Source organism: Aedes aegypti, chromosome 3 (assembly GCF_002204515.2).
Source record: "Aedes aegypti strain LVP_AGWG chromosome 3, AaegL5.0 Primary Assembly, whole genome shotgun sequence".
NCBI lineage: Eukaryota > Metazoa > Arthropoda > Insecta > Diptera > Culicidae > Aedes > Aedes aegypti.
Genome location: NC_035109.1, coordinates 203,174,934 through 203,189,333, shown reverse-complemented (window position 1 = coordinate 203,189,333; position 14,400 = coordinate 203,174,934). Strand labels below are relative to the sequence as shown.

General features: G+C 41.9%; 1 protein-coding gene across 1 annotated transcript in view; it reads left to right on the top strand.

Annotated features, from left to right (window-relative positions):
• LOC5572472 overlaps nucleotides 1–14,400 on the top strand; it is a 61,580-nt gene that overhangs the window by 21,086 nt on the left and 26,094 nt on the right. The window lies entirely within an intron of this gene.

The following is a 14,400-nucleotide window of genomic DNA, read 5'->3' as shown; positions in this document are numbered from 1 at the left end:
GAACCAGGGACGGATGTCAATTGAAGTCACGGCGGGAGTTCCACAAGGATCCATACTTGGTCCAACATTGTGGAACATGATGTACGATGGAGTGCTAACCTTGTCACTGCCGAATGGAGTCGAGATCGTCGGGTTCGCAGACGACGTCGTTCTTGCGATAACTGGTGAGACTGCGGAGGAGGTGGAGATGCTGACGGCGGAATCGCTAGACACCATCGAATCGTGGATGACTGGAGTCAAGCTGCAGTTGGCTCATCATAAAACGGAGGTGGTGCTGGTCAGCAACTGCAAGGCGGTACAGCAGTTGGAAATCAACGTCGGAGGGCACGCAATCCCATCGAAGCGCTCTCTAAAGCATCTCGGAGTAATGGTCGACGACAGGCTAAACTTCAACAGCCACGTAGACTATGCCTGCGAAAAGGCAGCAAAAGCTGCTAACACCGTAGCCAGGATCATGCCCAACATTGGAGGACCAAGAAGCAGCACGAGGCGTCTTCTAGCGACCGTATCATCGTCTATACTGAGGTATGGAGCCCCGGCTTGGGCTGCAGCGTTGGGAACCAAACGTAATCGAGATAAGCTGGCAGGTACGTTCCGGCTCATGGCTATACGGGTTGCGAGTGCCTACCGCACTATATCATCGGAGGCAGTGTGCGTTATCGCCGGAATGATCCCCATCTGCATCACTCTGGCTGAAGACATCGCATGTTACCAGCAAAGGGACACACGGAATGTGAGGAATACCATTAGGTTGGACACAATGGCCAGGTGGCAGCAGGAGTGGGATAACTCGGAGAAAGGAAGGTGGACCCACAGGCTCATTCCTAACGTGTCGGTGTGGACGACCAGAAAACATGGAGAAGTTAACTTCTTCCTGACCCAGTTTCTGTCAGGCCATGGATGCTTCCGGAAATATCTGCACAGATTCGGACACGCAGAATCTCCACATTGTCCGGCCTGTCCAAATATCGAGGAGACACCGGAGCACGTTATATTCGACTGCCCTCGATTCAGGGATATACGAAGCGAGATGATGCCAGAAACCGCAAGCGTTCTAAATCCGGACAACATCGTGCAGAACATGTGCCAGCATGAAAGCACCTGGAATGCGGTGAACAGGGGAATAACGGCGATTATGTCGTTGCTGCAAAGGAGATGGCGTGAAGACCAGAGAGCTCCGGGTCGCGATCGGAGTAGGCTAGATCCTCCGTCGGGGACTAGACCGAGTAGAGCGGGCGTAGCGTAGTATCGGTTAATAGTCGTCGGGGCGCCTGCAAACCGGAAGCCATCCTCCAACCGGAATTGCAGAACCGACCCTGGCACTTGGCCGACCAACGTCGAGTCGGAGTAGGCTGAGTCCACCGCCGGGGTCCAGCTGAGTAATTCGCGAAATAGCACCGGCAAATGGTCGTCGGGGCGCCTGTGAACCGGAAGTTTCCCTCCACCGGAATCGCAGGGCCGACCTCGGCATCTGCCCGGCCAGCTTCGGAGTAGGCTAAGTCCACCGCCGGGGACTAGTTGAGTAGATCGCGTTGTTGCACCGGCAAATGATCGTCGGGGCGCCTGTGAACCGGAAGCTTCCCTCCACCGGAATCGCAGGACCGACCTCGGCATCTGCCCGGATAGCATCGGTTCGGGAGATCTTCCGCCGCCGGGGAAATCTTCGTCGGAGTAGGATAGATCCACCGCCGGGGACTACTCTGAGTAGTACGTAGCGTATCACCGGCTTGAGTCGTCGGAGCGCCAGCGAACCGGAAGCCATCCTCCAACCGGAATCGCTGGACCGACTTCGGCACTCCACCGGCCTGTATCGAATCATGAAGAAGCGCGTAGCCGGAGTAGGCTAGCTCCACCGTCGGGGACTAAGCCGAGTAGCATCGATCGTCACAAACCAGTTTTGGGTCGTCTGGGCGCCAGTGAACCGGAAGTCATCCTCCAACCGGAATCGCTGGACCGACCTCGGCATCCAACTGGTCAACAAGGAGAGCTCGAACAGCAGCAGCGGAGAACAAGTCGTCGTAGAGCAACGAAGTGCACATGAGCGTCCAGTAGAAGATCAACAGAGCTCTGACGCGAGGCCAGCCCAAGGGAAGTATGCGTCGTCGCACAGAAAGCTGTCCAAAGTCCTGGCGAGATGTTCAACCGCCAATTGGGCAAAACGCTCCAACAGCGAACTAGCAGAACAGTTAGAGGCTGAGATTGAAGAAGTGCATGAGCACAGAAGTGCATGAGCACAGCCCTCCCCCGATGAAGTTGCCTGATGTAGTTCCGGGGGAGATCGAGGCACAGGAGCAGTAGGGAAAGTTTTTTAGTGGTTAAGCACGCCTAACGTGAGTCCCACACCGTGCCAACACACAACAGGCCAGGCTTTTGAAGCTTTTTTGAACCCTACTATAAAAAAAAAAAAAAAAAAAAAAAAAAAAAAACAGTCGATGGTTTTGCGGACCGGGGTTTCTGTACAACGAAGAATCGGAGTGGCCGACACAGGAACTACCAAAAGCAGATACAGCGGAAGAACAACGCCCGGTGCATGCACATCATCGAGCAACAAGGGAACCTCTCGTTGATTTCCAGAGGTTCTCAAATCTTCAGCGACTTATTAGAACCGTCGCTTTTGTACGTCGTTTCATCGCCGTTACAAGAAAGACGTTTGCACCTGAAGTTCCAGCGTCTGCGATACTGTCTCGCCTAGAAATTCAGGAAGCGGAATTCACTTTGTGGCGTTGGGTTCAAGCGGAAACTTTTCCTGGCGAACTACGGACACGTCGTGACAACCAGCAACTTCAAGCCCATCAACGTAAAAAGTTTGGGAAAAACAGTCCATTGCGGAAACTCTCATGCTTCCTCGACGATGCCGGTGTAATAAGACTGGATGGACGACTGCAAAACGCTCCACATGCTTCGTACTCGGCCAAATTTCCAGTCGTTTTACCAAAGGACCACTACTTCACGGGGTTGCTCGTCTCTTCGTATCATCGACGGTTCGCACATGGAAATGGCCAGACCGTGGTGAATGAAATACGCCAGAAATTTCACATCTCCAGTCTTCGAATCATTGTTCGACAGATTGCTAAGCAGTGTTCTTGGTGCACTGTCTATAAGGCAGGCCCACGATTTCCCAAGATGGCACCACTTCCAGAAGCTCGAGTGACACCCTATGTCCGTGCATTTACGCATATGGGCATAGATTATTGCTGGCCATTTTCGATACGTGTACGGCGGTACGAAGTGAAGAAATGGGTGATGCTCGTGACATGCCTAACGGTAAGAGCAGTGCACCTCGAAGTAGTCGGAAGCCTATCGACGGAGGCGTGCAAGATGGCCATCCGACGATTCATCGTGCGACGAGGGTCACCGCTAGAGATATATAGCGACCAGGGAACAAACTTTGTTGGTGCAAGCAGGGAGCTCAAAGAGGAGATAACAAGCATCAATAGGGATATGGCTGGAACGTTCACTAACGGCGACACACAATGGCGCTTCAACCCTCCTGCTACCCCACATATGGGTGGCGTATGGGAGCGTCTTGTGAGGTCGGTGAAAACAGCGCTAAGGACTATATCATCAGGGAGGAAACCGGACGAAGAAACGTTCTACACCTACCTAACCGAAGTGGAGTCCATCGTTAACTCCCGCCCTTTAACCCATGTGCCACTGGAACACGAGGATGGGGAAGCACTTACGCCCAACCATTTTTTGTTGCTAAGCTCCAGTGGCGTGGTGCAGCCAACTCAACCTCCGGTAGTCAGCGGATCAGCACTGCGGGCTAATTGGAGCCAAATCCAACACCTTTTGGATCTATTTTGGAGTAAGTGGACAAATGAGTATCTGCCTACAATAAACTGCCGGTCCAAGTGGTTGACGGATACGAAACCTCTGCAGCCTGGAGATCTGGTGATGGTGGTAGATTCAGGGTTACGGAACAGCTGGAAACGGGGCAAAATAGTAAGGATTTACTACGGAGCAGATGGCATTGTACGCCGGGCCGATGTTCAGACTGCCAATGGATTGCTGCAGAGGTCAGTTACTGGATTAGTCGTGCTGGAGGTGATGAAGAGCGGTACAGCTGCAGAAGGCTGCCAGCAATACGGGTCGGGGAATGTTGGAGAAACTGATCACCCGGCAACACTGACATCAGTTGACAGTCCGAATTCGACCTGATTTTGAAACGTCACAATGACAGACAACGACACACATAACGAATACTTAGACACACGTGTAATCTACACTCAAGACAATTGTTAAACACGATAAACATTGAATTTGTACCCCGTTAGTTAACAATAAATCTAAAACTGAAATAAGCTGAATTTAAACAATTAGATGAAGTTAGAGTTGTAAGTACACGACAATGAACTACATGCAAACAAAATAAATAATAGACATATAACGTTCATACAGGACAGACAGGACAGTTGCAAGACCAGTTAGACACGGACAATTAAATAACAAAAAGGACTTAAAATTGTAAGTAAACATTGACTAACTAAGACTGTTAATGACATTTATTAAAACTAATTACAGCTCAAAGCAATACTCCACCACATCCGAGTTTGCTAAATAGAGCGTCCGAAATTCCGTGCCTAAGGCTGGCCGCAACAAACCCGATATAATGTTTATTAACCATGAAAATTTTAAGATTGGCTTTATTTTATAATCATTTTAATATAGCGTACTTTGACCCTAAGATGTATGTCGATACTTCTCCAACTCCATGTCCCGAGACTCAATGCTGCCTTTTTCAGTTAACTGTACAAGTTCACCTTTTTTAACCCGATATTTTCATGCCATGATTCAATATGTTAAAATTTTACTATATTCTATGCAAAAATGGCTTTTTCCAATGTCTTTTGTCAAAATAAAAAGAGCTCCAATATTGAAAAATATATTTTCGTTATCTCAATATCTCCCATACACGATGATCAGTTTAAAATCGTGTTAGAGAAAGTTCGCTGTACCACAGATAACAGATGTTTATGCTAGAACAAAAATTTTCTGAAAACCTGTGTAAATATTCAAATTGAAACTCCTTGCAATCACTAGCGCCGCCACACAGCGAATTGCGTCAATCAGTGGTGAATATCAGTATCTTGAAATATTTCATATTCACCACTGACATCGTCTATCAACTTAGCGATGATAGCTCCACCACGATGTTGCTATTTGTGTTGCCATTCAAAATGACCATTAATTGTCTTACACAGTTTTGCAACCGGACGGAGTATCTGTGGCTGTATTCAATTTTGAACCAGTTTCGGATTTCACCCATTTTTTTAAAATGAAATTCACATTCTACTGGAGCTAGTTCTAACTCAAACTAAATTTGAATTTTTCACGAATTGGGTTTATTTTTTATGCTTGCGCTCATAGAAGAAGTTCAACAAGCTTCGATACCAAACAAATCGGAGTCATATTTTATAACTACCATAGCAAAAAACGATAAAATAAGGGTGGTCCGAATTTTCACCACAATCAAATAAATAAAATTGGCAAACTCGCCACCTTAAAGAAAAACGATAATCGCCAACACACGTTTCCATGATCCTCGTCGCCACTTTTATATCCTGCAAATAAAGAATAAAATAATATGTTAATCAGTCCACGGTAAGGGAAGTCTCTCTTCTGTGCCTACGGTAGCCAGTATTTATAGCTCAGAAATTCCGTAGGTACGAACAAGTAAAAGGTACCAGAGTCATAAGGCATCACTTGAGATAGGTAGACATGACAAGAATAAGAGGGTTCTGAATTGTAACAGGGTTGGTCCAATTCGGACCTTTTGAAGAATTTTGTTCAAACATGTCTAGTCATGTCCTGCTATGAGATATCACAAAAATCTCTGAGAGAAAAGTGCGCGCGCTAAATCAGGCTTTCAAGAAAACATAAAACTCTTCATGCCGTCCATAGTGCTGAAAAGATATAACCCAAAATACTGTTACTAGGTCCGAATTGGACCATGTTCCCCTATAATATTTGGAAATTTACTTTTTTTAGACTTACGATTGTTTGGTTTAAAGTCTTTTCATCCATTTAATTTCAATCCTATTCTTTATTGTGTCAACATTAACACCAAACGTATATCTATATTGTTGTTGTTTTTTGTAAATATTATTTTTTAGTATTTTTTATAAGAAAATTCTAATAAGACATGATATGAAAAACAAGCGATTTAATATTGGAATTGAGTAGCAACAAGTCAATTTTTATGTCAATGTAGAGTTGCGCAAACTCGTGGTTAATTCTTTCCTCTCTCTCTCTCTCTCTCTCTCTCTCTCTCTCTCTCTCTCTCTCTCTCTCTCTCTCTCTCTCTCTCTCTCTCTCTCTCTCTCTCTCTCTCTCTCTCTCTCTCTCTCTCTCTCTCTCTCTCTCTCTCTCTCTCTCTCTCTCTCTCTCTCTCTCTCTCTCTCTCTCTCGCTCTCGCGCTCTCTCTCTCTCTCTCTCTCTCTCTCTCTCTCTCTCTCTCTCTCTCTCTCTCTCTCTCTCTCTCTCTCTCTCTCTCTCTCTCTCTCTCTCTCTCTCTCTCTCTCTCTCTCTCTCTCTCTCTCTCTCTCTTCTCTCTCTCTCTCTCTCTCTCTCTCTCTCTCTCTCTCTCTCTCTCTCTCTCTCTCTCTCTCTCTCTCTCTCTCTCTCTCTCTCTCTCTCTCTCTCTCTCTCTCTCTCTCTCTCTCTCTCTCTCTCTCTCTCTCTCTCTCTCTCTCTCTCTCTCTCTCTCTCTCTCTCTCTCTCTCTCTCTCTCTCTCTCTCTCTCTCTCTCTCTCTCTCTCTCTCTCTCTCTCTCTCTCTCTCTCTCTCTCTCTCTCTCTCTCTCTCTCTCTCTCTCTCTCTTCTCTATCGCTAAAAATACCTTGATCAGTCTAGTCAGTTTCCCGGGAAAACCATTCTCGTTCACAATCTTCCTTAGCTCTGCGCGGTCGATGGTATCATAAGCCGCTTTCAAATCGATGAATAGGTGGTGCGTATGGACTTCATATTCGCGACACTTTTGGAGGATCTGCCGTAACATAAAGATTTGGTCTGTTGTCGATCGCCCGTCCACAAACCGGCTTGATAACTTCTCAAATCTGCTTGCCAGTGGCGATAGACGGCGGAATATTATCTGGGAAAGCAATTAATAGGCTGCGTTAAGAATGGTGATCGTTCGATGGTTTTCACATTCTAACTTGTCCTGACCCTTTCTAAACTGATATTGGGTATATTACTCCCTCATTCCACTCCTCCGGTAGCTGTTCTGTATCTCAGATCCTGGCTATCAATCGGTGCAGACAAGTAGCCAACCTGTCCGGGCCCATTTTAATAAGTTCCGCTCCAATAATATCCTTCCATCTGCTTTGTTGTTCTTGAGCTGTTTGATAGCATCCTTAACTTCACCTATTCCCGAGGAGGAAAAAATAACTCGCAATAACTTATGAATACCATATTTTGGTATCATACAATAATTAGGTATTGTTCAGTTGTCAATACCTTATTTTGGTATTATAATGATATTGGAAAAAAATGTTTGAAACAATTCAAAATACTTCATTTTGGTATTCGATAGCTATTGAGGACTGCTGTAGGTATTGAACTACTATTGAAAAATTTCACTTTTATATGAAAATTCAAAATTATCTGGTATGGAATACCTTAGTTTGGTATTCAGTAGTTATTTTTTTAATCTGCTCGGGTAAGAATGGAGAATTCTCTGCAGAATTCTCTGGTATTACAACAGCTAGTCCATATTGGTACAGCATACAACATGGCATATTTTACATATTTATTACATTTGGCTTGAATGCCCTCAATGTGTTTTTTAAAGTTAAATTCTTATCTAGCATGAGCCCTAGATACTTAACTCCATCTGACCAATTTATTGGAACCCCTCTCATCGTGACAACATGTCTACTTGAAGGTTTCAAATAAAGAGCTTTTGGTTTATGTGGGAATATTATTAGTTATGTTTTGGAAGCATAAGGAGAAATCTTCCATTTCAACAAGTATGAAGAAAAAATATCCAAACTTTTTTTGCAATCGACTACAGATGACACGCAAGCTTCGTCCTTTGGCGGAGAGGCCTGTGTCATCCGCAAACAAAGATTTTTGACATCCCTGAGGTAACTCAGGTAAGTCAGAAGTGAAAATATTGTATAATATTGATCCCAAAATGCTGCCTTGGGGAACACCAGCTCTTATAGGAAGTCTTTCAGACCTAGAGTTCTGATAATTAACCTGAAGTGTACGATTTGACAGATAACTTTGAATTATTCTAACAATTATTGGAAATTAAAGTTTTTTAACAATGTCTAGAAGAGCAAGACCAGTAGAATAGCCTTCATATTTGTTGGAATGGATCAAATTTGTTACACGTAAAAGTTGATGAGTAGATGAATGTCCATGGCGGAATCCGAACTGTTCATTGGCAAAAATTGAATTTTCGTTGATGTGGACCATCATTCTGATCAATATGACCTTTTCAAAAAGTTTAATGATGGAGGAAAGCAAACTGATTGGACGATAGCTAGAAGCTTCTGCAGGATTTTTGTCTGGTTTTAAAATTGGAACAACCTTAGCATTTTTCCATTTGTCAGGAAAATATGCTAATTGAAAACATTTTTAAATATATCAACAAAAAATGATAAGCTACTTTCTGTAAATTTCTTGATGAGGATGTAGAAAATTCCATCATCGCCAGGGGCTTTCATATTTTTGATTTTTTTAAAAATAGTTCTCACTTCTTCCAAATCAGTCTCCCAGGCATTTTCGAAAACGTTTTCTTGATTGAGAATTGTTCGGACATACGCTCTCTAACCACCGGTTCAGAGCTCTAACTATTCCTTCGCTACTTCAACCAATACATCAGCATGTACCACGATTGCTCATCATTCAGAGTCACAACGTAGGATAAGTACATTGTGTTATGTTTAGTGTTGTAATAAATATGTAAAAAGTGAATCTCTCTAATCTCTCGTTCCGGGAAAGAAGTGTCACCTATCGAGCCTATCCTCCTACCCTTTTTGAAGTCCTGAGTAACTTGATTTTCATTGGACTCGTAAGTCCTAAATTAAAATTGTGCGCACTTTCAAACTGCATAGCAAGTTTTTGAGCCTTTTCGCAATTAGTTAGTAATCTAGTACACGACACTGAAGACGGCCTTACAGTTGAGGTCGAAATACGCGTATCTGTCAAAGGATACAAACTCTAGTGGAATTAAATGGTATAGTACTAAATTCGTTTTTTTTTCATCTACTTAGTAATAATTTGTTTTCCTCTTTCAATGCCGGTATTGGCTTCTAAGGTTTTTTCAAGATTTTAAATAATTTCAAAAAGGGCTTAGAGCCAGGGTCCAATCAAGAAATCTTTTTTTCAAAATGTTTGTTTCTTAATTGTGAAAAACGTTTCTTGATTTCTTTCTTCAAATCTTGCCATATAATTTTCATAGCAGGATCGCGAGTGCGTTGGAATTGCCTTCTCCTCACGTTTTTAAGACGGATCAAAAGTTAAAGATCATCGTCTATAATCACGGTTTCAAATTTTACTTCACATTTCGGAATTGCAATGCTCCTGGCTTCAAAAATGGAATTTGTTAAAGTTTCAAGAGCATTGTCAATATCAAGTTTTGTTTGTAAGGGAATATTAACATCAAGATTAGAGTCAATAAATGTTTCATATATATTCCAGTCGGCTCGTAAATAATTGAAAGTGGAGCTGATAGGATTGAGAATCGCTTCATGGGATATTTGAAATGTAACAGGGACATGATCAGAATCAAAATCAGCATGAGTAATCAGTTGGCTACAAAGATGACTAGAGTCGGTTAAGACCAAATCAATTGTAGATGGATTTCTAGAAGAGGAAAAACATGTGGGGCTATCAGGGTATTGAATTGAGAAATATCCTGAAGAGCACTCATCAAATAAAATTCTGCCGTTGGAATTACTTTGAGAATTATTCCATGACCGATGTTTGGCATTAAAGTCACCAATGACAAAAAATTTTGACTTATTGCGAGTCAATTTTCGCAAGTCAGTTTGGAGCAAATTAACTTGCTGTCCAGAGCATTGAAAGGCAAATAGGCAGCTATGAAAGTATATTTACCAAACTGTGTTTCAACGGCTTTCATCCCATGCAAGAAAATAAACCAAATAGTGTATTCTTGCCTTGGTCCGTTACATAATGTCTAAAAATAGCAAAAACTTATCGTGTGACATTGGTTCCGTTGTTAAAGTTATAAAATATGTGACTAGGGAACACTTATTTCCGGTTGAAAAACATGTCCAGACCTGAACTTCCGGTTTGAAAACCTCACTCGCAGAAAGTCTAACTCTTTCCATCGATCATAGTGAAAACCGCATTTCGTTAAACTTATTTGTTTCTGAGCACCAGTCGATTGAAAATAAAAGGTCTGTCCCAGGGCTTTGAGGGTTAATGATGATTGCAACTCCCAACACCTCACATGCCCCATCAAGTCGATCATTACAATAAACAAAAAAGTTAGGATCTCTTTTGAGTTTAGATCCAGGTTTTAAATACGTTTCGGTAATAACTGCTATATGCACGTTATTAACTGTAAGAAAATTAAACAGCTCGTCCTCTTTACCATTCAGAGAAGGAGCATTCCAATTTAAAATATTTAAATTATTATTTGGATCCATTAGAAAAACGTAATCCAACAATAATTTGATTTGTAAATTTTACACCTACTTGGACTGCTTCAGTCATAGTGGTGGCTTTGAAGATTGCGTCAATCATTAGATTCTATTGTTCAGTTAGAAAATTAAAATCAGAGGCAGACATTTCACTTGAAGTGGGTACATTATCTGATGATTTCCCATTATAATTTTCGGTAGACGAAGAAGCGGAGTAGGAGTTACCTGTGGTGGTAGGGTTTTTTTTCATTTGATTTGAAACAAATAGAATTGGTACTCATAGTACGAACAGGCGAGGAGTTCAAATTTCCTGCTAAAATATCGGCAAAGGATTTTCCGTGGGTAGATACATTCGAAATTGAAAGATTCGAACGGCTACCCGACGGATTAAAGTTTGTTTGTGAATGAGCATGATTATGATCTTCCTGATGGGTATGATTCATGATCAAGCGATCGTTAACTGAAAAATGAGTATTGTTCGATATTCTACCAGGGAAATTCCGGAAACGACCGTTATCGTAACGGATATTATCTTTCATCTGCCTGGCACGAGCCTCAATGACTCTTTTGCGTGAAGGGCAATTCCAAAAATTTGACTTATGATTAGCCCCGCAATTAGAGCATATGAACTTGGTGGTATCTTCCTTCACTGGACAGACGTCCTTGGCGTGAGAAGAACCTCCGCAAATCATGCATTTAGCATCCATGCGACAATTCTTTGTACCATGACCCCACTTTTGGCACCGACGGCACTGAGTGGGGTTCTGGTAATTTCCTCCAGGTTTCTGGAAATGTTCCCATGTCACGACATCAAACAAATGTTTTGCTTTTTCTAAAGCTTTAATATTATTTAGTTCTTTTTTTGTTAAAGTGAAACTAAACCGAACAATGCCAGATTGGGTTCTCTTTTTCATAATGATTACTTGGACTGGGGAAAATCCAAGTAAATCATTTATTCCGTTTTTGATCTCTTCAGGTGATTTATAGTCACTTGAGAGACCTTTCAAGACAACTTTGAACAAACGTTCAGTTTTGTCGTCATAAGTAAAAAAAATGTGCTTCTTCTCTTCAAGATGTTTGAGAAGAAGTTCGCGATCTTTAAGAGTTTCCGGCAAAACGCGACAGTCGCCTTTCTTTGCGATTTGGAAGGAAACCTTGATTCCCCTAATGGAGTTCAAGATCTCCTGCCTAAATTCCCTAATTCGGAACAACTGACCACGATAGGCGGCACTCTTTGCTTCCTCACTTGAATCAAAGAGCCTGGGCTAAAGGCTGCTTCGATTTGGTGTTCGGAAAATTTGTCTAGAGCATCGAACTGATTGCTCATTTCGATACAATTATTCTTTTCACCCTTGGAAGAAAGTTCGCATTCCGGGGAAACGTCCTTTCTTTTATTCTTGTCACGTGTAGTGACAGTTTTAAAACCCACTTTTTTGGAAGGAAGTAGTGAATTCAAAGATTCACCCTTCCTTTTGTTTGTGGTTGATACCATGTTTAATTAATAAACGAAAGAAGACGTGACCTTCGAGAGGTTTTTTCCCAATACGGTGTCCAAGAAGGATTACCACCGCTAGCTTTCGCCATCGGGTCCAACGAAAAATCGAAGGCACGGGTCCAAACAAGGATCGTAAAAGGATCAATAGTAGAAATAGTACTGAAAGTACTGTTCAGTAGCACTGAAAAGTACCGTTTTTAATTTTAGCACTGAAAAGTACTGTTTATGTAGCACTGAAAAGTACCGTTTTTAATTTTAGCACTGAAAAGTACTGTTTATGTAGCACTGAAAAGTACTGTTTTATTGCTTTATGTAGTTTTTAAGAAACTTCGTGTACGCACAGCACGAAGGTACGATGCGCACTGAAAAAAAAACGACCAATGTTTACTTTATTTTGTCTAGTATTGTATGCATTAGGGTGGTTCAAAATTTCGTTTTTGCTCCACATCGCTTATTCGATTCTACACTGGTAAAAATCCTCATATCGTTGATATGTGTGTCACACATAGCTTTTTGCAATTTGTGTTGGAACATGATACATATGTGTGGTCATGTCATATCAGGGTGTCATAATCAGGGTCAATTTCATTACATATTAAAATAATGTGTATGCGTCCATTAATACCATCATTTGTAGCCATGAAGCTTATGAAGTCTAGAAATAAATAAAATGATCGCCTATTTTCAAAATTTAGGCTCACCCAAAGCGTAAATTGAGATAAATAAAAACAAAAACATATAAATACCATTTTATTGCACCATTAATTATTATCAAATTAACATACGTAGTTCGGAGATTGTTTATCGTGTCAGTAAAGTAAACACCTCCCCACCTATCATCGCTCTCTCTTTCGCTGCTCCTATTTATCAGATTTGTTACACCTAGCGATACATTGCCGATCACGGACCGCAAGAGATTAGATGTTTTTCTTCGCTTCAAAATCAAATGAGAGCGGATTCTGCAATGCCTGCGCTCCGCGAATAATGCATCGATCTGCATGTGTGCTACGATCAAATTTTCGCAAGTCGAAGTCATAAATTTAGGAGGATTTTTAGGCTTTTACTCCGAGATTCGAATCCTGGTATGCAATTCTCGATCCGGAAGTTTATCTGGCTTGGTTTGGGCGAAAACTAATGCCGTTAATGTGTTCTGATTTAGGCTAATCGCAACATGTTACAACATCTGACAAACAGTGCATTAGATGTTCCATATACCTGTACAAAGCGCCCGTACTTCCTCGTACTTTGTAGTTGTATATCTCTCACTTGCTTCTATCTTCCATTCTTAATCTATTACACTCAAAACTATTCGTTCATAACAAACGCTAGAACCAGAGACGGACGAGAAACCGTTTCCCTAACGCTTCCATTCTTCCACGCGCATGCCTTTTCTTACGCCTGATACATAGGCAGTCTGCTAACCACAAAAGCAAACCTCTATGCCATGCCTTTCCCATACACTTCCGTATGAACTGGCGTAGATGCAGTCGGACTCCACGGTCTACAGTAGGCCAGTATGACGTGGCAGGCGCCATTGTTGCCTAAAAATAGAAGATCACCATGACTTATACACTGAGGGTGTCTGTTAGTCCCAAGCAGTCATTCGGCTGATTCCTTGTGTAAGTGCAGCTGATCTGGCGATATTGGAGTAGCATCAAGCTCAAGCTCAAATGACCTAAAATTTTGAGAGGACACTCAGAATTTGATCTTAAATAGGGTCCTAAAGCCCTGTCCCAATTTTAGTGCCAAACGCTTAAGTTTAGGCCAAAAACACATGTTTACTCAATTTTCTAATTTTTTCCCACGTTTTCCGTTGGTTTAAGCCCAAAAAACATTTGTTTAGATTTTGTCAAATCCTTTGGCTTAAACTCAAATTTTGGGTGTATTTTGTTTTCCGTGTCCCTTACGAAATGTCAGGAACAACCCCAGTGGTCAAACTAAAACCCCTATGGTGTTTTTGTCGACTAAGCGAACGTCAAACATGATCGAAAGTGTCAAGGTTCATTTATAGACCAAATTTTTAAATTAAAGTTTAAACATGATATTGCCATTATTTGAGCGGGAAAAATTGCTAAAGTAGTTACAGTAACATGCTTTTTCGTGTTATTAAATAAAAACAAGATTTCATCAAAAAATTTAGGACCCAATAGAAGCAAAAACATATTTTTGAACAACCCTAGTAAGTATCTTCTAAAAATCAATATTACTACGGTTTCCGATCCAATGGTTTGGAATTTTTCTGAAAATCGGTCTGGGGAAGTGAGAAAATTTTTATTTCAAAATTGA